This window comes from Rhipicephalus sanguineus, chromosome 11 (genome assembly GCF_013339695.2).
Source record: "Rhipicephalus sanguineus isolate Rsan-2018 chromosome 11, BIME_Rsan_1.4, whole genome shotgun sequence".
Taxonomy (NCBI): domain Eukaryota; kingdom Metazoa; phylum Arthropoda; class Arachnida; order Ixodida; family Ixodidae; genus Rhipicephalus; species Rhipicephalus sanguineus.
Window position 1 is genome coordinate 19184901 of NC_051186.1, and position 23598 is coordinate 19208498.

Genomic DNA, 23598 nt, shown 5'->3' on the forward strand with positions numbered 1-23598 from the left:
CGCAGCTTCGGATATAGCTGCGCGGTGTGCGATCGACTGTGGTTCGACAACAACCTGAGCCCCATCTCGGGCGTGCGCAACGCCGCCAACAAGTTGAACGCGTTGCGGGTTCTTTGGAACGAGCTCGGAAGACAGATCATCATCATCAGTAAAGTGCTTTGCACTTAAAAACGGCCAGACCTCCGTGGGTCGGCTGGCGCGTGCTCTCTCGCTGCCGTCTCCTTCGCTCGGCTCTGCAGTTTAGTCGCGCGCGCCCCTCATAGCATCACCCCGTGCTTCGCACTTCCTCATACTCCCCTTCGGGGAAATGCGGGTTTTTTTTTTTTTTCTGCCTGCGCATAGTTGTATATGTGCAAATTTCTAACGTTTTCTATCCCTGATATTTTATTATGAATGTTGACCTTTTTTTTCCCTGCGCCAGTACAAAGGCCTTACGGTTGTTCCTGGGCACGTTAAATAAGCGTTTGATTGATTGATTATAATTATTATTATTATCATTAGTTTATTCTGTTAGTGCCTGTGGCAAACGTGAGAGTTACGAAGCCTAGCTCAAGATACTGCGGTAGAAACTGATACTAAATGTACTCCTGTGCATAATATTACCATTTTTCGAAGGCCTGGGAGTGTTCTGAGTGCATGTGAAGTACCGACAAATTTAACTTTTGTGTTCGACACTGAGCCACACCTCGGCCGCTTCAATTGAAACATTCAGACCTAACGCATACGTTAATTCTACAGCGTGACATGTCATGAGCTCAATGTAACAGCCGATTTTGATGGCGCAGCTGTGCTCCGCCGCCATCGCAGCTACCGCGCACGATAAATAAACAAAGGCAATGATAAAGCGGGATTTGATAGGCACTCTGCATGGCCGTCCAGCGTTCGACCACAGAGCACGGCGGTGCTTGAAACTCCCTATATTGCGTGTAGTCGCGTGCGGAATCCCGTTGAGACATCCATGATCGGGTGACCAAAGAATAATATGACACGAAGCGTCACACATTCGGAATCGCGTAGTGAGTGGGTGGTGCTCCCCACTCATTACAAAGGTCTCAAACATATATGTTCATCGCCGCCAGCCCTGACATTAATAAAGTGTGCAGCCACGCACGTGAGCATATTGCCTAACAGAGGAGCACTGAGCACCTCGCCACTTCACTAAATGGTGAATGACTGCGTAGGGGTACTTACGTATTTCACGAAAGGATGATGATTGTGGCGTAGGAAAGCACATTGCCATTGTACAGTCAGTAGTCTATGTCAGATAGTTTACAGGATGTTCTACAAAGAACGCCCCACCTGCTTGCGCTGCGATTGTGCCGCGTGTTCCGCGCAGGCATGGCATACTGTTTTTAGTCTTTTCAAGCAGGAAAAGTAGCGCTAACACAGACCTCTTTCATGTTGTCGAGGTCTGTCGGCTTATAGAGCAAAATGATTTTATACCTCATGGTGTTCATTAATGACACGTGAACCATCTGGAAGGAATTAGTTATAGATCATGCCGAATTACACAATGGCGAATAAGATGCCACACAACGTTTTTAATAGGCTAGTTCGCGACGCAAGATTATCTTCCTGAAATATATGTGTAAGGAGAGTCTCTAGGGACCACATTTTGTACCAGAGTGTACGTGCATACTTTCCGAAGCACCTAAAGCTTTGGCCAAATATATTTATGCATGTATTCATTACATATCTGCGGTTACTGAATAATACCCCACACTACTATTCGAAAATTTTCACACAGATTTTACAGCCATCGAGCAGACTGCGCCACTTGCAGGTGCGGAGGAACTAACGAACACAAGCCTAATTGGATTGCACTGCTAAACCCTTAGCCTTACTAAATGACTATAGATTACACCAATTTTGTGCGAGACTGTATAATGACACTCGGCTGTTACTAATTTCTTGGTCGCAATTTTAACTACTTCAAGGCCCTTTCTGCCGTATGTGTCCTTGCCATGGAGTTTGCGGCTGAAATTACTGCTTTTATTGTGCCATCCCACGTTGCGACTGCAGTGATGTTATTCCGATAATTTGAACTGCACTTTTCACCGCTGGCGCAAAGTTTTCAACTATATGCTATTTTTACGTACCAAATTTCTCTGCTGGTGTTAGACCTGCAAAAAAAAACGCACTGAGATGTAACTACATCATCGCAAATCGTAGGTAACGTACCTAACATTTTGAGTAGCAAATGGTGTTGCTCAACGTTAAGAGTGAAAAAAGAGCAGATATATAGAAACATATTTAAGAATAAGCTATCGCTGTTGTTTAACGCCACATTAGGCGCAAAAAAACTGTCGACACAGAGAATTTATCTGCAATTGCCTTTTCAGTTTTGGTTCCGCGGATTACCAGACAAGCCTCATCATTTGGGTAAACATATTGAAGAATGATATTGACGTGATAAGGAATAATGATGCCCTCCCAACGTTATTTTTAAATAAGATATGATGGTTTCGTCAAGCTTAATGTCTCTTTACTTTTGTAAATATTACGTACGAGCAGCAGTAAAAAGAGGGCTTACCCCACACAAGATATATACTGGCAAAAATCACCAACGAAGCCACAATCATCCCACGTGGCATCGCAGAGGTCATGTTTAGCAATTTTGCTACGACTTGTGAATTCACACACAATTGGCAGTTTCCTGGCTCGAATGAATGAATTGTTGCCCCTACGTTCGTTAAAATTAGAAACGTTTGCGGGAATTGGCACTCGTACGGCACGTGCTGCTTCCTCGCCTTTTCGCAAAATTGTGCGCTTCAGCATTGTAAAGGTTCCTTAAATGATTGTTTCATTGTCACATGAACACAGCCTATTGCTCAAGTGCTCCTGCCGGCTTGCGCACAAACCTTGCCATCTGCTCTGCTGTTGCGACCAAGCGACTTGGTAATTGTTAAACGAAGAAAGAGATTGCGGTTCGGATTTTCGGGAACTGCTGTGGCACCGTTGGGAGAGTGTACACAAAAGAAAGAACTCCAGCATGCGTATGCTTTTGGTAAGCGTTCAAGAACTCTAAAGGGTCAAAGTATTCAAGTGTTCCGCTACTTGTTCGTAATAATACCTTATCTTTTTCACGCTATACCTCGACACAAACGTGGCACAACTTTCGTATCCACAAAAAAGGTACTAATAGAGTCCATGACGTCACAGGCAAGCAGAAGCTGAGTAGACACCAACGTACGATGTGCCAGCTGAACGTTGGGCATTTTCACGTTTGTTCATACTTTTTGCATCAGTTATTAATGAAGCCCAGTACTTTTTTGTAACTTAGAGCGTTCTAAATAGTTTTGAAATACTCGCTAGTATTGCCATAAAAGTTATTCTGGCGCTCAATCGTTAGTGATTTTTTCTCTTGATTTTGTGGTTGTACGTACATTTTATATTGCGACACGGAGAATGTTACCTAGTTGGAAGACTCGGCAAGTTTATCGGTTTCATCTGCTGCATGCGCGGTTCTTCGTTATTCAGCTTTATAACAAAAATATGTGTCCTAATAGGGGGTATTCAAAATGTACAGCGTCATCTGTCCACAATCCAGTAAGCTCGATCCGCCATGTTTTGTTAGGCGCGAAAACGAAACCAGTCGCATATCGCAGCCTTTCAGGTGCTTGTTGCTGATTATTTATCTTCGTTCTGCGATGACTTCCCAATGCTTCGTGCGCTATTCAGGCAACGAGGGAGCCCTGATAATGCCAGGAACAAGGTAGCAATAATTTTAATGGAATTTATCAGTCAAATGAACGACGAAAAATGATATACCGACGCGAACTTGTTTCGTCAACAAGATCGGCACTGTGTTTAAGTTCAAAAATGACCTGCGCACGCAAAAGCGCTCTTCAACCTCAGTTCCTATTTCTCCGTTCAATTTAGTTGCTCGCCTGCAACATCAGCTACACTTACAGAACAACATATTACGATATATGCATTTTAAAACAGACGGCCGACGTCGCACGCTCGCGAGAGAGCATAATTGACCAACATTAGCTTATCGGGGTTGCAGATCGACGAAAGCAATGATTTACGCATATAAACGTGTGTAGGCAGTGCCACAGACGCTGCTGCGCGCGTCCGCGGTAAATCAGTGCCGCCACTCGAGACCCGATCGCAAAGATCCACACATCCGTCGCTTTGCAAGCTCCGATATTGCGCTCCCATCGATTTGTGGCAGTACTGTGAGGTTCACTGACCGTTCGGCGCTGGACGATGAAACAAACGGCCGTATTTTCGTGGTCCGAAAGCTCCGCCAACGACTGCAGCTCAGCCTCTCCGTGGCCTCTTCTTATGGAGACGCTAGCAGACGAAGGCGACAGAATCTGAATTGCATGTTGCCGATGTTGCGCCCTCCCACAGTAACTATTGGAAATAAAGAAATCAGAGAGAGAAATTTCATCTGTGGCCGCCGTCGGAAGATGGCGCTACTTCAAAATGTCGTCGGAATGGTATGAACGGTTCTCAATATGGTCGTTTTCGCACTAACGTAATCAACTCTGTAATTATATTGTTCATTATTATGCGGCTTTAGATTAACTGGTGCGCTTGGCTAAGCCATAGCTACTATTTAATAATGTCGGCGTATATTGTGACGCAGCCACGATATCATAAAGAGTTGAAGAAAAATTACGCATCTTTGTGCCACCATGGTCCACTGTAATTCAGTGACTATATAAGGGCCAGCGCTTCATAGACAGGCATGTGTAAACGTCTGTACGTATGCGCCTGTAGTGAATTTTTCATGTTATAGGTCTTATACATGCGAATGATTTGTGTGTGTATTGAATTCAATGTGCGTACCATGTGTCTGCCTAGTGAACGTGTGCATATTAATAAAAGCTGTATCAACTTTCCGGTGTCCTTGAGTAATCCATGAATGGGCCTACCTCCCCGAAATGCCGTGTGCAGTATCAACGTATGCCGCCCCTATCAGAAACAACATTTTTTGTATTGTTTAATCCCTCTAGATGGCGCCAGCTACCACCTACTTCACGGCCGCGGCGCTCTCACAGCTCCATCTACTTATATGAGGTTGAACATCTCTCTATCGAAACTATGCTCTGCTGCGCCGGGATTGCTTCGATGCTGCAGAATGTACATTTTGGAGGCACAAACGCGTGGATAACGTCGCTATACCGTGTGACGCTTCGACAAATAAAGACAGCAAGCCTAACGTACAGTCTCCGGGTGAGAGCTCCTTTGCAGTGTCCGTCTCTTTTGAATTGAACGCCGTCTCGCTGGTCGAGTGAAACCTACTAGTTCCGTCGTTCCGTCTTGCGAGGTTTTCATCACTACAGGTTTGTCTGCTTGATTTTATTGGCATATCGTTCGATATTAACTCGCGGGACCGTTTTTTGTGATTGCCAATGCCGCATACTCTTTATCAGTCGAGAATCGATGCACTCGCTAGGCCTAAATCTATTGCTCGCTTCACTGGCTTGGCGTCAGCCATCTTGATTTTGACGGTTTCTCCATTGAAAAGGGAGGAAAGTTCCTCCATTTGAAGACGAACATCGGGGACATCGCCGTTTCTCCCTTAAAGGAGAGAGGGTCACTCCATTTTTTTTAAGAGTGATTGGTTAACATTTCAGTGTCCATCATTCATGCAGCTTTCGTGTGCGGTGGTGTCATACAGGTGAAGAGTTACCGTGTTTGATGAAATCCGTCACAATCTTTTAGGGGCGAAGCGCCTTAGGGTCTTGGCTTGTCGGCGGTGCATCGTCGTCTGCTGTCGCTGCATGCATCGTCGTGACCATTTGCTTGCCTGCATCGTCGTGTCCTATTCATTTGATTGAGCGCAAGAGAGGGCGCCACTGCCTCAGCGCACGCCGTGTGGCGAGAGAGAGCGAACGGCGCACGTGTACTATGAAAACGCTCTTTCTGCGGTGAAAGCTTTACTACCAGTCCGGGAGGAACGAGAAAGCGCCCTCGCCCGCGAGAGGCAACGCCGACGCAGGCAGCGTCTGCTGGCGAGTTTCTTGAGAAAACCGACTGCTCGCGCTGCACAACCGTTCTCCGACCACCGCGTATACAGGGTGTCCCCGCTATCACGCAGCACGATTTAAAAAAAGAGGAGCGGCGTTACGCGTTGCAAACATACTGCATATTGTTCCTAGTACGCTGGAGACTGGAGTATACACTTCTTGTTTTTTCGTTAATGCGGTTTAATTAATTGGTCATAATTGTATTTGTAACTCGACAAGTACTCAACTAATTGTCAAAATGTCAATGAGGCGTATGTAGGCACGTTAAAATGGCATCTAACTGCGCCATTTTCAACAACGTGCTAATTGCGCTCTCATTTTTCCGCTTGATAAAGAAAGCCCGCGAAATATTAAAAGTGACACTTGACTAGACTGCTGCGCACGTCGGGAACCAGCGCCCTCTAACAGGCTCCCTATGATGCAGACAGTTTCAAAGAAAAAATGCAGAAAGAAAAAAAATCACGCATCATCCTATGTGAGACTCCCCGGACTAAGAAACGCGTTGCTTGGTTTTACAGAGTCAGGCCGTAATCAGAACACCTTTCGCGTTATCAATGAGAACAGTCGGCCGTGAGACATGGATGGTTGCGGAGTGTTATCGAACGAAATCAATCCCAGCGAATAGCACGCGTATCGTTTGCGCCTGACCTGTACCCTTGCCAAAATGCGGAACGCTGTCTCTCGCAACGGACAACAGGCAAAGCGGTTGTTTGCAGTAAGCTTATTTGAGGGCGCTGGTTTCCTTTGCGGGTGGAAGCGTAGTAACGTGTTATTTTTCATATTTCGAGGGCTTTCTTTATCAGCTGGAAAAAGTGAGCATGTAATTAGTACGTTGTTATAAATTGAGCAGTTAGATGTCCTTTGAACTGCCTACATACGGCTCATTGATATTTTGACAATTAGGTGAGTACATGTCGAGTTACAAATATAGTTATGACTGAATAATTAAACCTCATTAACGAAACAAATAGCAGTGGCTACTCCAGTGTACTAGGAGCAATATGCAGTACGTTTGCTTCGCATAATGCCGTTTCTCTTGTGCGTAGTTGAACAATAAATATTCGCAGCGTGCACGTTAAATAAAAGCGGACTGCGGCTCTCTGTGTCTAATCTTCTTTCTGTGTTTCATGGTTCATTAGCAGTGATTTTATTGTGGGAAACACCGGCGAGCACTGCATGCTTCGCCCCTCCACACGTTTCACGTTGGTGGAGCTGAAACACCCTTCCGTACATGTTTAGCGTCGAATTTCCACACAAGGCACTTGAAGTTTTTTGAGAACTAGGAAAGCTGGCGGTTCAGATAAGTATGTATGTGTGAAGATTAAGGAGGAGCATGATACTGACGCCATATTCTACCCTAGTGGAAGAGGCGAAACATGCCAGTCGTTATGGCGGCAGAGAACACAATGTTTAAAAGGCCTTGACGCTACACGTGGAGAATCTTAGTACTGTGGTAGTGTAGCTGCCGGAAGGCTTAATAACTTGAATGGTACTATCGTTTACTGAGGACGCCTGTTGCTGAACAGCGTAAGGCCCGATAAAACCGAGTTCCACCTTTTCGTTTTATCTAAAAGTTTTAACTGTAGTACAGAGTGGTATTTTTAGAGGTTTGATCGGGAGATGTCGTTGTATTCACTCGAAATGAAATTATTTGCTTCACTACATCAAATCGCCAATGATGACAGTTTTTGCTTTGCTCAAATTCTACTTTATTGTTATACTGTATGAATGTTATGGCACTCTCCTACTGCATTATTTAGTCACGCCTTGCAATATTTTCGGTGAATGCGCTTACCTGGTCCGGTGCCTTTCTAACCTGATTCATTTCGCATTTTTCAACGCACTGTGCTGTTTCGTCATTTGCCGTCTTTTAATTCTGTGTGTGGCTTACTATGGGCTTCTTTTCTCTGAAGTATAGATCGCTGTTTCACCTGGCATTCAAGGCTAATATTTATTTCGTGATTTTCTTTTTGTGACTTTCTTATCATTTTGCCCGCTTCACATTACTATATTAATTGTATTCCAACCACTATATTTAATATACGACTTCTTTCAATAGAAACAAAAATAATAATAGAAACAAATAATTATACAATCCTGCTAGCATGTAAGAAGATTGGCGATTTGGGCTAGTTGGTTAAAGTGCATTTTTAAATAATTTTTAGCGCAAGCACGTGTGCGTCCCTCTTTGCCTCCATTCTTCACTGCGTCGCCTTTCCTTCAGCACTTACATGCTTGCGCTGCAAATTCTTTTAAAAATGCTAGCGTGTAGCTTCATGAATCTGTGTTAAAGGGACCGACAACTGATTTTTCTCGACCCAGTTTTTTACGGCGCGACAGGAAGCTCACCCTTCGTAGTGCTTGTAGCTGCAGTGGTTTATCGGAAAAGCACGTAGTTGTTTTATAACCAGTATTTTTCGATATGAAAGGCTCCAAACACGCATGGAGGCTTGCTCCAGCAACGCTGATAATTGATAGCGATGCCGCTAGCCCTTGTGAAAGCTGTCGTTGTTCTGCTTTCGCAGGAGTTACTGTAACTATGCTTAACCACCTTTATTTTGAGCTTTCCAACCATTTTTGAAAATAGCAAGCTGTTACAATGAGATGTGCGGCTTTATACACCTTCCCGGTATTTGTACAGCGTTCTGTGCGCCTGCGCCCAAGGTTGCCTGCGCCTGTGTCATGGGTGGCTTGTCCCGGCGTCGTTACTCTCTCTATACACGAGCCAAGCCAAGTAATCGAAAACGTAACTGTGCGTATGCATGGACGCACCGAGTAGGAGCGCGCGTCATTTCTAAGACGAAGTGTAGGCAGCAAAACTATGTCGCTCCAAAATCTTAGCGACCTGGAAACTGCGTGCACGGTTGCATGAGCACGCTGAAAAGTTGCTCAAGACGCGCTGACGAGCATGGGATCATTACGTAACGCGAACGTAGCGCCACTTTAATGTATACTACTAACGCAGGCATGTGTGCACATTTTTATGGAGTAGTACCTTTTAATATATAGAAACGAACAATATTTCAGTACTAACAAAAAAATCGTCGACCGCGTACAGTAATCAACGGTCACGTGGCCGTCTTCATCGGATCGTTGATGCTTTTGTCGCCAGAGGCGCCACAGGTCATTTTTCGTGACTTTCATTTAAGAAATAAAAATATAAATCCATCTCTCACGAAAAAAACAGGGTTGGTTTGAGTCAGTGCGACGGACAATCTTTACATCAGTGTAGTCAACTCATTTCATATTCTGGGCAGTTGTCGGTCCCTTTAAAAATTACAAGACATTGGCCACGCAGACAACACCACCATCCACAGGTGTTTTCAAAAGCATTTTAATGGAGTAGAAGAAACCCTGAGCGCGCTCATGTTCCAAATGTTATTTTTCTTAATGCGTTTGCCAGTTTTTTTTTTTTTAAGATGGTCCCGGAAAACTTTGCTTCTTTAATGTTGCCTGGATTCAAAGTCAACCATCATATTTCAGCTTAGAGTATTGTTTGGGTGCTCGTCTGGACATTTCTGTAAAATTTGCATGTGACCTGGAAGGAGAAATAGGTATGTCGTAAAAACGCCTATACGCAGATAATGTGAAAAGCAGATTACTCAAAGGAAGCGAATTTCGGATGCTTGCAGATGATCTGAAGGTTGAATTATGAACTTTTACCTTTTGAATAATATGATATGAAGTTGTGTATTATGGACAAAAAGGCCTATTCTGGCAGTTTTCTCACAACAAGGTGCATTTGAAGATAACAAATCCACCTTCTTTGGCGTATAAAGCTCTAGGCACAATTTATAACTCTACGCCCAACTCTACCTGTGTTTACCGCTCAGCAGGCGTAAGACTGCGAGCCTTATCTACGCAGTTAGGAAAGCCAATACACAGCCGAATTTAGCACATACCGAGATAGTGAGTATAATAAGATAATTTCTAGGGCTTTGTCCTAAAATTCAAATTATATAGACTGTAAAGGCGTTTATTGACGGCGGGATTGACGGCGACGGTGCACAACGACGACAGTCGACGGAGCGCAGACACGCAGACTCTCACGAGCACGAGCACGAGGAGCGTGCTCTGCGAGAAGACGCGAAGAGGGCGACCCACTGGAAGTCGCTCGAGAGGACGACCCATTACAACGTTCCAATGCTTCTCTACAATTACCCCGGGTACGAAAAGGGAGCCGCCCGGTGACCTAACAGCTTGTCACTATCAGCGGGTCGTAGTATGCCTTGAGGCGCTCCACGTTTACAATGTCGCGCCCTCGACGGCGCATGTCCGAAGCTGGTTCGATGGGTTCGATCAGGTAGTTTACCGGGGATGTGCGCTCGACGACGCGGTAGGGGCCTTCGTATTTCGGCAGTAGTTTTAAAGAGAGGCCGGTTGCAGTGGTAGGGACCGAGAGTCATACGAGCGCTCCGGCGACGAACGTAGACTCAGAAGTGGTGGCGCCACCGGGAAGGCTCTTCTGCCGCTCTTGTTCGTGCGTTGTAAAGGTTTTTGCAAGCTCACGACACTCTTCAGCAAGCCTGGCTGTGTCAGAAATAGGCGCACAATCAGATGGATCCGGCTTGTAGGGTAGTATCGTGTCAATGGTGTGCGAAGTGTGCCTTCCGTACAACAGGTAGAAGGGTGAAAAACCAGTAGTGCTCTGAGGGGTGGTATTATAGGCGTAGGTGACGAAGGGCAGAATGGCATCTCAATTTGTGTGATCGGCGGCGACGTACATTGAGAGCATGTCGCCGAGTGTGCGGTTAAAGCGTTCGGTGAGGCCATTCGTCTGCGGGTGGTAAGCAGTAGTTTTGCGGTGAACAGCATGGCACTCTTTGAGAATGGCTTCCACGATTTCCGACAAGAAGACACGGACTCGATCGCTTAGAAGCTCTTGGGGTGGACCGTGACGCAGTATGAATCGGTGTAGTAGGAAGGAGGCAACATCGCGCGCTGTAGCCGCTGGGAGGGCGACGGTTTCGGCGTACCGCGTTAGATGGTCAACAGCGACGATGGCCCAGCGGTTACCAGCCGAAGTCAGAGGAAGTGGTCCATACAAATCGATCCCCACGCGCCCAAACGGATGGTTAGGGCAAGGTAATGGTTGTAGAGCTGCTGGCGACACGTGCGTTGCAGGTTTTCGACGTTGGCAATCGAAGCAGGAGCGAACGAACTTCTGCACGTAGCGGTACATCCCTCGCCAGAAGTATCGTTGTCGAATGCGGTGGTAAGTTTTGGATACCCCAGAGTGCGCGCATTGCGGGTCAGAGTGAAAGGCCTCGCATATATTGGAAGGCCTCGCAAATAACATGAAGAAAAAATATCTGTAATCAAGAATATTATTTTGGTGTACCACATACGTGAACTTCAGGTATAGACAATCTGGCCAGGTAATTTTTCGCATGCGCTGACAGTAATTTCCAGGGCGTAATGTTCTGTATTGATTAGTTGTTATTCGTCCCCATTTCCCTCTGTAATATTTATGGGCATGATAGAACGAACGCAAAGAAATAAAATGCTTATTCATAAGTGGCTTAGTGGAATGACACCAGAAAACACACACGTAGCCTGAAGGTAAGCGGCTGTTTTTATCGCAAAAATTTTAAATGCGCGCACGACTCCTAGGGCAACTTAAAACGAAGAGTGCTGCGCACGTGTACACGGTCAAGTTTAACGCTTAGAACCACTCCTGTTAAGAAAGTCGTGTGTAACTTTCCGGGAAACAAAGAGCTGAGACACCGGCGATGCGCAATTGCACGCTGTTTCAGTGAGACATCAACAGAATCCTATGCATTACGTCACTGTAGCTCCTTCCGAAGATGGTCATAGGGACGACACGAAAAATCTTCACTGCCCTCCATAAGCAGAACGTAGGAGTGGCGCAAAGAACTTTGCGGCGTTCTCACTGTCCAACTTTCCTTGCGATACTTAAAGGGAACCGCTGCCATCTCGCGGGCCGAAAGCTCTTTGCTCGTTTTCATGCGATTGACTCCTTTTCAGTATTAAACTGTCTTTTGGAAATCACTATCAGCGCTAACTGTAATTCGTTACGTCGTGTTTTAGGAGGCTTATATGAGTGGTGAACCTGCTGATTATCTTCACCTCCTGGAAAGAAGCAATTTTCGACGAAAAACTTACGCTGACACGCTTTTTTGCACTCCTCGCATGTCGGAAATACATTGCGATCCAAGGCACATTGGTGATAAAGGAAAGCGACGCATATTTCCTTTTTCGCGTCAAAATACCACATTTCGGCGTATTCTGGCCAGATGGCACACCATATATTACTAGGAAGACGCAGACAAGCATCCCTGTCCGGGTTGTAATTTGCTGAAAAAAAGAAGCAGAGTGAATAAAGTATTAAGTTTACCTCTTCGAAACCTGATTATTGAGCGCTAAAGGTATGTTCTGTTTGCTTCAGTAAGTAATCAGTGAATCAGTATGGCATCCCTTAGCTTGGGTGTTTCAGCAGGCATCTTTGTCTTTGCATAAGATTTCGCAGCCTGCATTCAACCTATACCTGCTTGGTGAGTGGATTCAGGCAGTCGCTTGAGCTAAAGCGCATGTACAGACAGTCGAGCCGGCGCGCCGCCCATTGCGAGGCTAAGTGACGAAGCGCCGGTGAAGCGCCGGTGAAGCACCGGTTAAAGGGGGCCCCAAACCACCCAGACGTCGAAATTTTAGTTGTGGCGTGGAGGTTGCGCTGCAGGCGTTTGACAATCGAACGAAACTCGTGCTCGTTTCACTCTTTATTGCTACTCTGTGTTAGTCGGCGTCTCTGTCCAAATGTCCGAGTTATCCTCCTCGCCATGCGAGGAGAAACGGCAGGGAGCGCGCGTACCTGCTAGGAAACAAACAGATTGCTTCCCGCCCACTCTACATCGTCCCTTGTTAGTATCAGGACCGCTGGGGTTAGCGGAAAGGCATGAAGAGGAACACGCTAGCGTCTGCGTCTGCTGGTGGTTTACCTTCGCCTAGTCACGTGGAACACAGTGACGAGGCTCCGAGCGAGCGCAGCTGCGACACCTCTCTGCAGCGCATCACTTGGCGTGTCTTCACGCCTGCTGCGCTTGCGCTCCGGCTGCTAAAGGTCATTGTGACACGATGAAAGAGCTTGGAGCGCAGCGCAGTAGACATTTTGCTGTAAAATGATCCACGGTAGTTTTTACTGTCAATCGGTTATGCAAGGAAATAAAATTGAAACATATAGTCAGAACTGAGAGCGGCAGAGTTGATGGTTGCATGGGATGAATTGAGAGCAGACTGTCTCTTGGCGATAGAGTGAATTCAAGCCAGTTCTCCAACTCACGTTGCCTCTGCAGATGCCTCTGCTGTGTAGATGTGGTCCATTAGCGAAAGCGCTATGGCGCATACATTTCAGAGCAAGTGGTAACACACCAAGCAAGTGTTATCATGGTAACACACGTTCTTCGTACTGATAGAGCAATAATATTGCTTGGCCGCACAAGCGACTGAGATTTTATCGCCCATTGCAATAAAAACAAGGGGAGGATGGAGGCTTGAAGACATAAAAAATGCTAGAACGTGAGGTGTTGCTGGAGCTAACTTGCCCACAAGTGGTCTTGTCTTCTTGAAAGCAGCTACTACGTGCCTACCTTGTAGCAGACAAGAACACTTGTCGAAACGGTGCTTTCATCTATTGTAATCAAACTGAGTGTGTGACGGGCATAGTGGTGTACATTGTGGAGGTTACGCGCGCACCAGTGATTGTGCTGAGTTATACGAGGACGCACACTCTAAAGCAGGGCTTGGCAACGTTATCACGTGGAGGGCCGAGTTGCATGAAGCCGACACCGCGCGGACGACACCGCGCGGAGGGGAGTGTGCAGGCAAAGAAAAAAAAAAACGCACTTAGAATAGAAAACGAAACTAGTTGGTATGGATTCATGCTTAGGACTGTGCAGCGCTGACAAAAAGGACAGAGGACGGAAGAAGTGCACACGACGTGGGCTTCTTTTTGTGAGCGCTGCAGAGTCCTAAGAATGAAAGAAACAAAAAAAATGCGAATTGACAATGACGTGAGACACTCGAATAGAAAACATATTTATTTGAACGCGATAGCTTGAAAGTTTCTTTTTTCGCGGAAATTTCGTTGTCAGTGTTGGCGGCGTCTTTGGCTGCAAGCGAAAAAGGCCGCGTTGTCCGTGAGTGAAAGTTTGAGGTCGATGCAAATGGAGGGCTTCCGCACTTTGGTTGTCCTTGCGGCACGGTTTAGGTATTTACCGAGAAACGAAGGTAAGCTAGGAGTGGGAAGGTGATGAGAACACGGCCCGATTACGCTATCGCATTCTACTCTTGTTTCCGCGGCCTCCGAGAAGGTGGTCGAATCATTTCTGGAAGGCGTTGCGATGGTGCACCGCGGTTCTTCTGCTGTTTGGGAGAGATGATGTGCTGGCATGACCATGCTGCGCGGATGTCGCCGCACAAACATGTAGTGGGGTGCATCGCTAGTACGCGCAACAAAGGGCACACAGATTTGTGCGCGCATTGTCTTACACACACGTGGAGGGTTCATCCATACTTCAAAAAAAAAATGTCACGCACGTAGGCATTCCCTCAAGCCCCCTGGCTGTTGACACGCGTCTGATGGATTCTCTTCATGCGCAATGACTTTGACTGCAATGACTGAAAGTGTCAGTGCAGCGTGTGCTTCCGTGCAGTGAGTGAACTGAACGCGTACGAACGCAGAGAGATAAAAATATATGTAGTTTAACGTCCCAATAACGCAGAAAGAACAGCGGCGCAGGACGCTGTCTATAGTTTGCCCCAACAGCGCACCAGCGCAAAATAGTCACGCGTTCTTTGGACACACAAAATACTGTTGTCATAAAAGGCTGTTGAAGAGGGTGAAGCCTTTACCTTTGCTATAGCTATGTCTTGTGTGTGTGTGTGTGTGTGTGTGTGTGTGTGTGTGTGTGTGTGTGTGTGTGTGTGTGTGTGTTTGTGTGTGGAAGGGTGGGTGGGTGGGTGTGTGCCTGTGTGCGTGCGTGCGTGCGTGCGCATATTGCTAGCGCGTTCAAGTCCTGAAGACGAAGTTTAAGCGTCGCCCATTTTTTTCAGCATGCATATTGTTTGAGATATGCATCGAGAAGCCATTGAAGAACTCGATACCGTCGAGGTGATTAAAAGAGGGCTTTATTGACACTGTGTGACGCCATTCAGACCTGCTAGTAGTCCTATGTCCCCGTTTTTTTCCCTCGTGCTCATTGGTACTTCTTTGTCCTCTTCTGTCGGCTCGCTGGTGCTCGCGATTTTAACAACATTCCCGGCCGCGCAAATGAAGTTAATTACGGAGTTTCAGCGGGTATAGCTTTTGCATGGGCCTTGTCACGATCAGACCTCCTTGCTGTTTAACCTTGCACGAACGGACATGCCCATCTGAACTTCTAAAAACCTGAAGGATTCTTGCAAGTTTCCATAGTTGTCTAGGTGACGTCTCGGAATGTACGATAACGATGTCACCTTCCTTTAGGTCCGTGGCTCGTTGATTGCCTGCGAAATGTGCAGACCGGAGCTGCAGCAAATGTTCTTTCCGCCATCGCTTCCACAAATTCTCGGTTAGAAGCCTGCTGTAGGCATGTCGGCGAATGACATCCGATCGTCTTGAGTTGGCGTCAATGTCGACCGTGTCATATGGCATAGCAGTTAGTCGACGTCCAAGCAGTAGATCGACTGGAGTGCATGGTTCCGCTTCGTCTGTCTCGACAAAGGTTAGAGGCCTAGAGTTGATTACTGCTTCTACTTCTGTCAGTACTGTCATAATTTCTTCAAAGTTGAGGCAGGCTCCGCCGAGAATCTTACGCAGCGAAGTCTTCGCCGATCTTATCAGTCGCTCCCAACATCCACCCCACCATGGTGCATTGGGCACTATAAACTTCCAGAGAATGCCGTTGACAGTGAGATGGTTCGCGACGTCCTCTTCTTTGAACATGTGACATAGGCGCTTTATATTCGCTGACGTCTTTTGAAAGGTCCTCGCGTTGTCCGAATAGACAACGTGGGGCAGTCCCCTCCCGCAGACAAACCGTCGCAAGCATAATATGAATGTTTCAGCTGTCATGTTGGAGACGAGCTCAATGTGAATTGCTCGCGAAACAGCACAGGTGAAAAGTGCTACGTAGCACTTTGCGTCGCCGCCTTGCGTGCGTGCTATGAGTGGGCCGGCGAAATCTACACCAACAACATCGAAAGGGTTTGTTGGCTCTATCCGGTGACATGGCAAAGGCGCTGTTGGAGCACTTCCTGGTCTGGCGGCGAATCGTTTGCATACGTTGCAACTGCGTATAACTGTTTTCACCAAGACACGCCCGCGACAAATCCAGTAGTGCTCCCTGAGCTGGCTGAGCGTCTCTCGTACACCGTTGTGCAGGACTTGCTGATGTGCTCTGACGACAACCAGAGCGGAGTAATGATGCTTTGCTGGGAGAAGCATTGGATGCTTGACTGTTAGCGGTGACTTCAGGAGCGACAAGCGTCCACCGACTCTGAGAACTCCGTCAACGTCTATAAACGGGCGAAGGTCAGCAATGCAGGACGTGGGTTCCAGTGTCCGTCCGCATTTTAGGCAGTTCACTTCTGCATGAAATGCTTGGTTTTGGCCGTGTTTAACCCAGTAATGCTCGGCCGGCAGGACTTCTGTCGCAGTGAGGTGGCTAGTTTCTTCTGCTTTGTGCCGGCAGCGGTCTGTAAATCGAAACACCCAAGCGGTGATTCGTAACAAGTGTTGAAGCTTGCTGAAACGCTCAATGTCTATAATTGGACTAAGTCTCTCCGTTGCCGTCACTACTTGAACAGCGGCTATCTCGCTTCTGGCAGCTTCACCCATGTCCGGTGAAATGATAGGTTGGAGAGGCCACTTGTCCATTGAACCGTGTAGACAGTCAGGAATATGCCACCACACTTTGCTGGATCTAACTTTGTCTAACGTCACACCTCTCGTTAGTAAATCAGAAGGATTCCCCAATCCTGGGCAATATCTCCATCGGGACGGTTCTGTTCTGCACGTGATGTCCGTGATACGATTAGAAACGAATTGCTTCCACCTCGTGCAGTCTCTTCGTATCCATGACAGTACAGTCGTGGAGTCAGTCCACATAGTGTACTCAATATGAATGTCGTTGAGTGCATTGCTCACGTATGTCAGCAGTCTAGCGCCAACCAGTGCACCCAAAAGCTCCAGGCGTGGTAGCGTCGCTTTCTTAATGGGAGCCACACGTGCCTTGGAGATCAGCAAGATGGGTAGTTCGGCCATGGTAGTAACGGCGTATATTACGGCTCAGTACGCTGCTGGGCTGGCGTCGCAGAAGACATGCAGACGCATTTCACTTGGCAACTTCCTCCTTCCGCCCAGATAGCGAGGAATCGATATTTCCTGCAGTTGTGGAAGCTGCCGTACTAGGTTTTGCCATTCGTCTCGCAGGTCATCAGGTAGTTGGTCATCCCAGCTTATTCCACGTGTCCACAGTTTTTGGAATAGTATCCGTATGGCAATGGCGTACGGTCCAACCATTCCGAGTGGGTCAAATATTCTCGACGTCGCCTGTAAGACGAACCATTTCGTGTCAAGTTTCTCTTTCACAAAGTCTAGCAGTCGGTCGACCTAGAAAGTGAATTCGTCCTTAACGGGATTCCGAACAACGCCAAGAACTTTAACAGATTGTTCATGAAGCACTACCAGTTCTTGACTGGCAGACTCCTTCTGTCGTTCCAGGGCAACCATTGGGTTAGGTGAGTTTGTGGTCCATTTGCGTAGGATCATTCCCGCTGCTTTCATGATTTGTTGTGTTCCACGACAAAATTCTTCAGCTTTGTCTTCCGTGTCGGCGCCCGTAACCAGGTCATCTACGTAAAAGGACTCGGCCAGTCTGGTTGCTGTTTTCTCTTTGATACCTTGCGTTCTCCTCACATGGTGAAGGATGGTCGCCGTGAGGAGGAATGGGCTGCATGTAGCTCCAAAGGGTACACGATTCATCCTCCATTCTTGGAGCTGACTACCCATTAAGTCACCTTCGGCAAACCAGAGGAACCGAAAAGCGTCTCTGTCTTGTTTCGTATGGATATTTGTAGGAATGCCTTCTCTATGTGAGCGATTACCGCTATAGGATGTGTTCTGAAACGCAGAAGTATCTTCCCAAGGTCTTGGTAGAGGCCGTCTCCCTTTTCAAGGCACTCATTGAGAGACTTGCATCCCTTGTCATGAGAAGATGCGTCGAGAACCACCCGTACTTTCGTTGTCAACGCCTGCTCTCTGATGACTTCGTTGTGTGGCATGTAGTACAACTTGTCTGGCTCCGGAGGAACGTCATCAACAATTTCGGCGTGTCGTGCTCGCACGTACTCGTGTATGGTGTCGTCGTATGTCTCTAATAATCCCTTTTGCTTTGCTAGATGATTAAGCAGCTTGTGGAGCCTTGTGACTGCAACTTGCTTGTTGTCGAAAGCTCACATCCCTCCTTCCAAGGTAGTGCCACTTCCTACCTTCCGTCGCAATATGTTATGGTGCTTTCAAAGTGTTGCATTAGCTTGCTGATTTCATTATGTCTTTCAACTGAATGAGATATGCCAAGGTGCTCCAGTTCCCAGAACGTCCGTAGAAACTCATCTAACCCGACTACTTGAGTTTTCAAGACGCAAACCATCATTCTCGCTGTGGCACACTGTGATGTCAAGAAGGTAGTGCGTCCTTGAAACGTCCAGCCAAGCTTGGAGTTCATGGCAAACAGTGAATCATTGTCCTCACACCGTAGGACTTCACCGGTCAGAGCTCTCCACATTTGATCAGAGCGGATCAGCACGCTGATTCCACTTTGTGTGATCACTGATGCGTTTGCGAGTTCATCGGCTACGTCCCTTCCCAATTTCTTAAAAGAAGCGGCGAATGCGACTTCCATTCTTGTTTCGTCGATGTCTTGGCAGATGTGCGGAATCTCAATGGCACTTAGCGAAACCTCCATGTCAGAAAACTGAGTTCGTAAGCGAAGCTCCACTATTCGTCGATTTTCGGCCGCTTGGTCTGAGGCACTGGCGAAGTTGTTGAGAGCCATGTTTATGGATCCGAGGCATTTTAAGCACAAGTGTCGTGACAACTCCTCGGTGACAAAGGTACGCTGACTGCCACCGTCGAATACACCTCGCACGTAGCGGCAGTTGTGATCGCTTACCGCCCAGGCTCGGAACGTTTGGAGGAAGACGCATGCATTGTATCCATCGCTGCTTCGCCGTCGTCTCCCTAGTGATGAGCAAACTGCCGAACTGCACGGTCAGTCCGGGCGGTTTGGTGCGAGTCCTGTGGAATCCTGTCTGGGTCACACATACTCGAGGCATGTCGGCTCTTGCACTTCGAACACGAGATCCTCCGCTTGCAGTCGCGTGCCCTGTGGCTTTCGTGGTACATCAGAAGCACCTTTTTTCACTTGACAGCACTTGCTTCTTTTGCGTCAGGGACATGTCGGTAGGACACGCTTCCGTGAAGTGCTGCTTGGATGAACAGAACGCACACATCTCGTTGTAGTGCTGATAATCACGAGTCGATTTCGTATGGAGAAGAGATGACGTACGCTGCTTCTAAGGCCGACTACGGGCTGGCTGGGTCGCCACATGCTGCGCCCCGCTGTCTCGTCCGCTGCTATCCTTATAGTCGTTTTTTTCCAAACTCTCCAGTTCGACCGAAAGGAGCTTCAGGAGACCGTCCAGCCCTGCGTTGTCCACGGCATCATTCTCAGCTTGTGCGGCGCAGGTACGGTGATACAGGACCAAGATGTCTCGGGGTAATGCCCTAAGTATGACGTCGCAGAGCATCGACGAAAATGAAGACCGCTGCACACCCAGTGACTCCAGCCCTCGGATGTTCACGAGCACGTGGTCGTAGAGTTATCGGAGGGCTCTTGTATCACCAGATGCTCGAAGAGGAGTCAGCTGACGCAATGTTGCAAAGTATTCCTGCTCTTGGCGGGTCTTGTCCCCGAAGCGCTTCTGTAGTAGGTCTACAGCGTCCTTATAGCATGCTTCAGTCGTTGGAAGACCGGCCACCGCTGTGGCAGCGTCTCCTTTTAAAAACTGTCGCAGATAGTGGAATTTCTCCGTCATAGTCAGGGTGACGTTGTTGTGGACAATCTCGACAAACTGCTCCCAGAACTCCGTCCACTTACACACATCCCCCGAAAAGGGCGCGATCGTGAGCTTCGGGAGCTTGGCTCCCGTCCTCTCTGATGGTGTAGCGATCAGATGGGTAGCTGGCCCCGACCACGAACCCTCTTCTGCTGGTGTGCTTCAAATGCGGTTCCGACGGCTTATGAGCTCGTAGAGAATGCGCGTCGCGTTGTCTTCATACTCTAAAACTGTTTCGTACTAGGATTAGAAGTCCTCGTCCGTGATGACGCTCTCTAATTCGTTGTTGATCTTGTTCAACTAATCGTTGTTCGTTTTGAACCTCTCGTAGATAGAATCGAGCTGCTCATGCGTTGCTGAGTCGTTGCGAAGTAGGGCACTTGCCTCATTGATGATCTGGCTGTTCAAAGATCGTCGTGAAGTCCGCTTCGCCTTGAGTTTGTCCATTTCATCCGGGCAACTCGTAGCCGTCGGTAGGTCTATTCCGGGTTTCGGCACCAAGTGTTTGGGATATGGCGTCGAGAAGCCGTTGAAGAACTCGATACCGTCGAGGTGATTAAAAGAGGGCTTTATTTGACACTGAGTGACGCTATTCAGACCCTGCTAGTAGTCCTATGTCCCCGTGTTTTCCCTCGTGCTCATTGGTACTTCTTTGTGCTCTTCTGTCGGCTCGCTGGTGCTCGCGATGGAAACAACACATGCCACAAGGGTGCAATTTACGAAAAGGGTTACAAGCAAGACATCATTGCAGGTCAGAACTGCTCATGTCGGCATTTAGATAGGGCCTGAGAAAAGGATGAGGTGGGGTTCTTGAGTCGTGCCGGGGGCCACATATTACTGCGCTGTGGGCCGTACGTTGCCGCCCCTGCTCTAATGGAAGAGTGCGTAGAAAGGGGGTCTTTGGCCCCAAAGAATAATTGTCATATGACTTGATTTCGTTCTTTTTTTTTGAAAACTAGACGCTCGCCGCCTTCCTGTCAATAATAGTATGTCACGCGAATGGATGGACTATGATATGCCGTGCTTGGCCTTGAAGTGCTGGACGTAAGGCAATAACGCAAGAAAAAACACGCGATATATATGAAAGTTATTGTTGTTAGACAAAAAAACACCCTTTCTACTCGCTTTTCGAGACTTAAAAGTGCAAGCCCTAAACGTGTCTCATTTTCCCACGTTTAACAATTGCGCACGCTACGACTGTCTTAAAAAAGCGAATATTTGGGGAGTATTTCTGCCACCCCACAACTATAATCATCTAATAGGAGCTTTTGGGGGCCTAGTTGGTGCATTCTGCCAAAACATTTACCGCAATACAAACACAGCACACATGGAAGGTACACAAGTCCCTTGTTTACCATCCTTGTGTGCTGTGTTTGTATTGCGCTAATTTTTATCAACTATAATCATTATCTACCCCGCGTGTTTTTGTTGCGTCATCACCGTGGTCTCGGCACTCGCCCGTCACAAACGGTGTGGGCGCTGTCAGCGTGACATCGCATTCTCGATAGGAAAGTGGTAAGAGCCGGGTTTTCAAGAAAGAATACGCGAGAGAACCGGAAAGTGTATCGTACTGCTGTGAGTGTTGTTGTCGATTCAAAACAGTGCTGGGCAGTATCGAAGATTCATGTATCTCAGATATCTCAGATGCTCGTTGTGTATCTTGTATCTGTATCGCGATACGTCTCGCAAAACGTGTATCAGTATCTGTATTTCGGATACATTGCAAAATCTATCGTGTATCTTAAGATACAAGATACTGTGATCGCAACACCACCGTGCAAAAGAATAAACGCCGAGTGAACTCCGCCTTTCAATATTATACGTTGCCACTAAGCCACCAGAATTAAACTGAGGGCAGCGACAGTGCTTTATCTTTCCGCCAGAGTTCTCCAGCAAGGGCAGGCGATGAGCTCTGAGCGTCCTCATTGATGGAGCAGAGTCGAGTGTTAGCGTTCGCGTCTCAACAGACACACAAGCGCGCAAACGTCTGCGCCCAGCCGATCTTTCGTTTTCTCGTTTTAGTAGCGTCAGTGCCATGACACTTGGCGCCACTGTCTTGTGCCACGCATTCCGATGCGTGCGGCGTCATTCGCACAAATTTTGATGTCTCTGTATTGTCCTTATCGAAGTTTCTCTTTCGTTGCGCTTCGTTACGAAGTATGAAGAATGCGAGAATGAGGTTGCTTTGCGTCTCGTGGATTTCACACATCGGCGACTTGAAGAACCTTTTGGATGAAGTTTGACTTATATGCAATGAGATTGACTTATATGCAAATAAGATTCTAACATCTATAGAACTACCGGTACCGTTGCTATATCTAACAGAACACACATTCAGTTAACACAAGTTATCTTGGCGTACCTCTCTTCTCTTTTATTCAATGAGTTATTAAAATCATAATTTCATTGTTAGCACAAGCTCTTTCTAAGCTGTCCTTCTTTTCCATCCGATACATTAACTATGTGTCTGTATTGTTTTTTCCGGTCTGCTCGCTGCAATATGTCTTTAGTGTGCTGACAAGATAAGCTCTCTGCTTTATTCTTACTCTGAACTGTCAGCATCATTTTGCTACTGTTTGCATACATATATTCTACATGAGTTTGCTGTTGTCAAGGCAATGCTGAGCACAAATATATAGTAATCTGCGTGTGCCTGGAGTGTACAGTAACAAAAAGTCTGCTTTCTATATAGTAAAACAGCGAAATTCAGTCGGGCATTATAATAACGTAAATTATCATGAGCCATCTCACAGATATCGGCAAAGGGAATGGAGAAACATTGTTCTACCAAATGCTCCGTTCTCCTCATTAGCGTCCCAACGAATGGTTTAGCGCTATTTTTCATAGGCACTGAATTTCCTGTGGTCTTACCTTAAATGCTTAATTGCGACAGCTATTATGGGTTACCCGGCGCGGTGGTCTAGTGGTTATGGTGCTTAACTGCTGATCCGAAGGGCGCAGCGGCCATATTTCAATGGGGGTAAAACGCTAGAAGCCCGTGCGGTTATATTTAGGTTTTGAAACCCCAGGTTTGTCGAAATTTTCGGAGCCCTCCCCTACGACAGCTCTCCTAATCATATCGTGGTTTTAGTGCCGTGGTATCGTGGTGCCGCCTGTATCGGCTTCTATACTTATACACTGTGTTTGATGCGGAACCGCTTATCTGTTTTACTTCGATATATTTGTTTTCCTTTTTTAGGCTTCCTAAATGCTTTTTACAGCTACTAGTCACCAGGTAATTGGAGATATAAAAGTGGCAATGTAGTGGGAATAGCAGCGGTGTCCTACGGCGCTTTGTGCAACTATACAATACGTCTGATACGTTTCGGACTGCACATGTTATTCGTAGAAGAAAAATTGTTGAAAAAATTGCGCATTACTGAGTACGTCGTAACCAACGCTTTACGCCAGGAGATAAGTAGAATGTAAAAGCGATTGCAGCTTTCTGTCGTCTACGTAAACACGATGCGTAGCAAAGGGTATGTCGCTGCCAGTG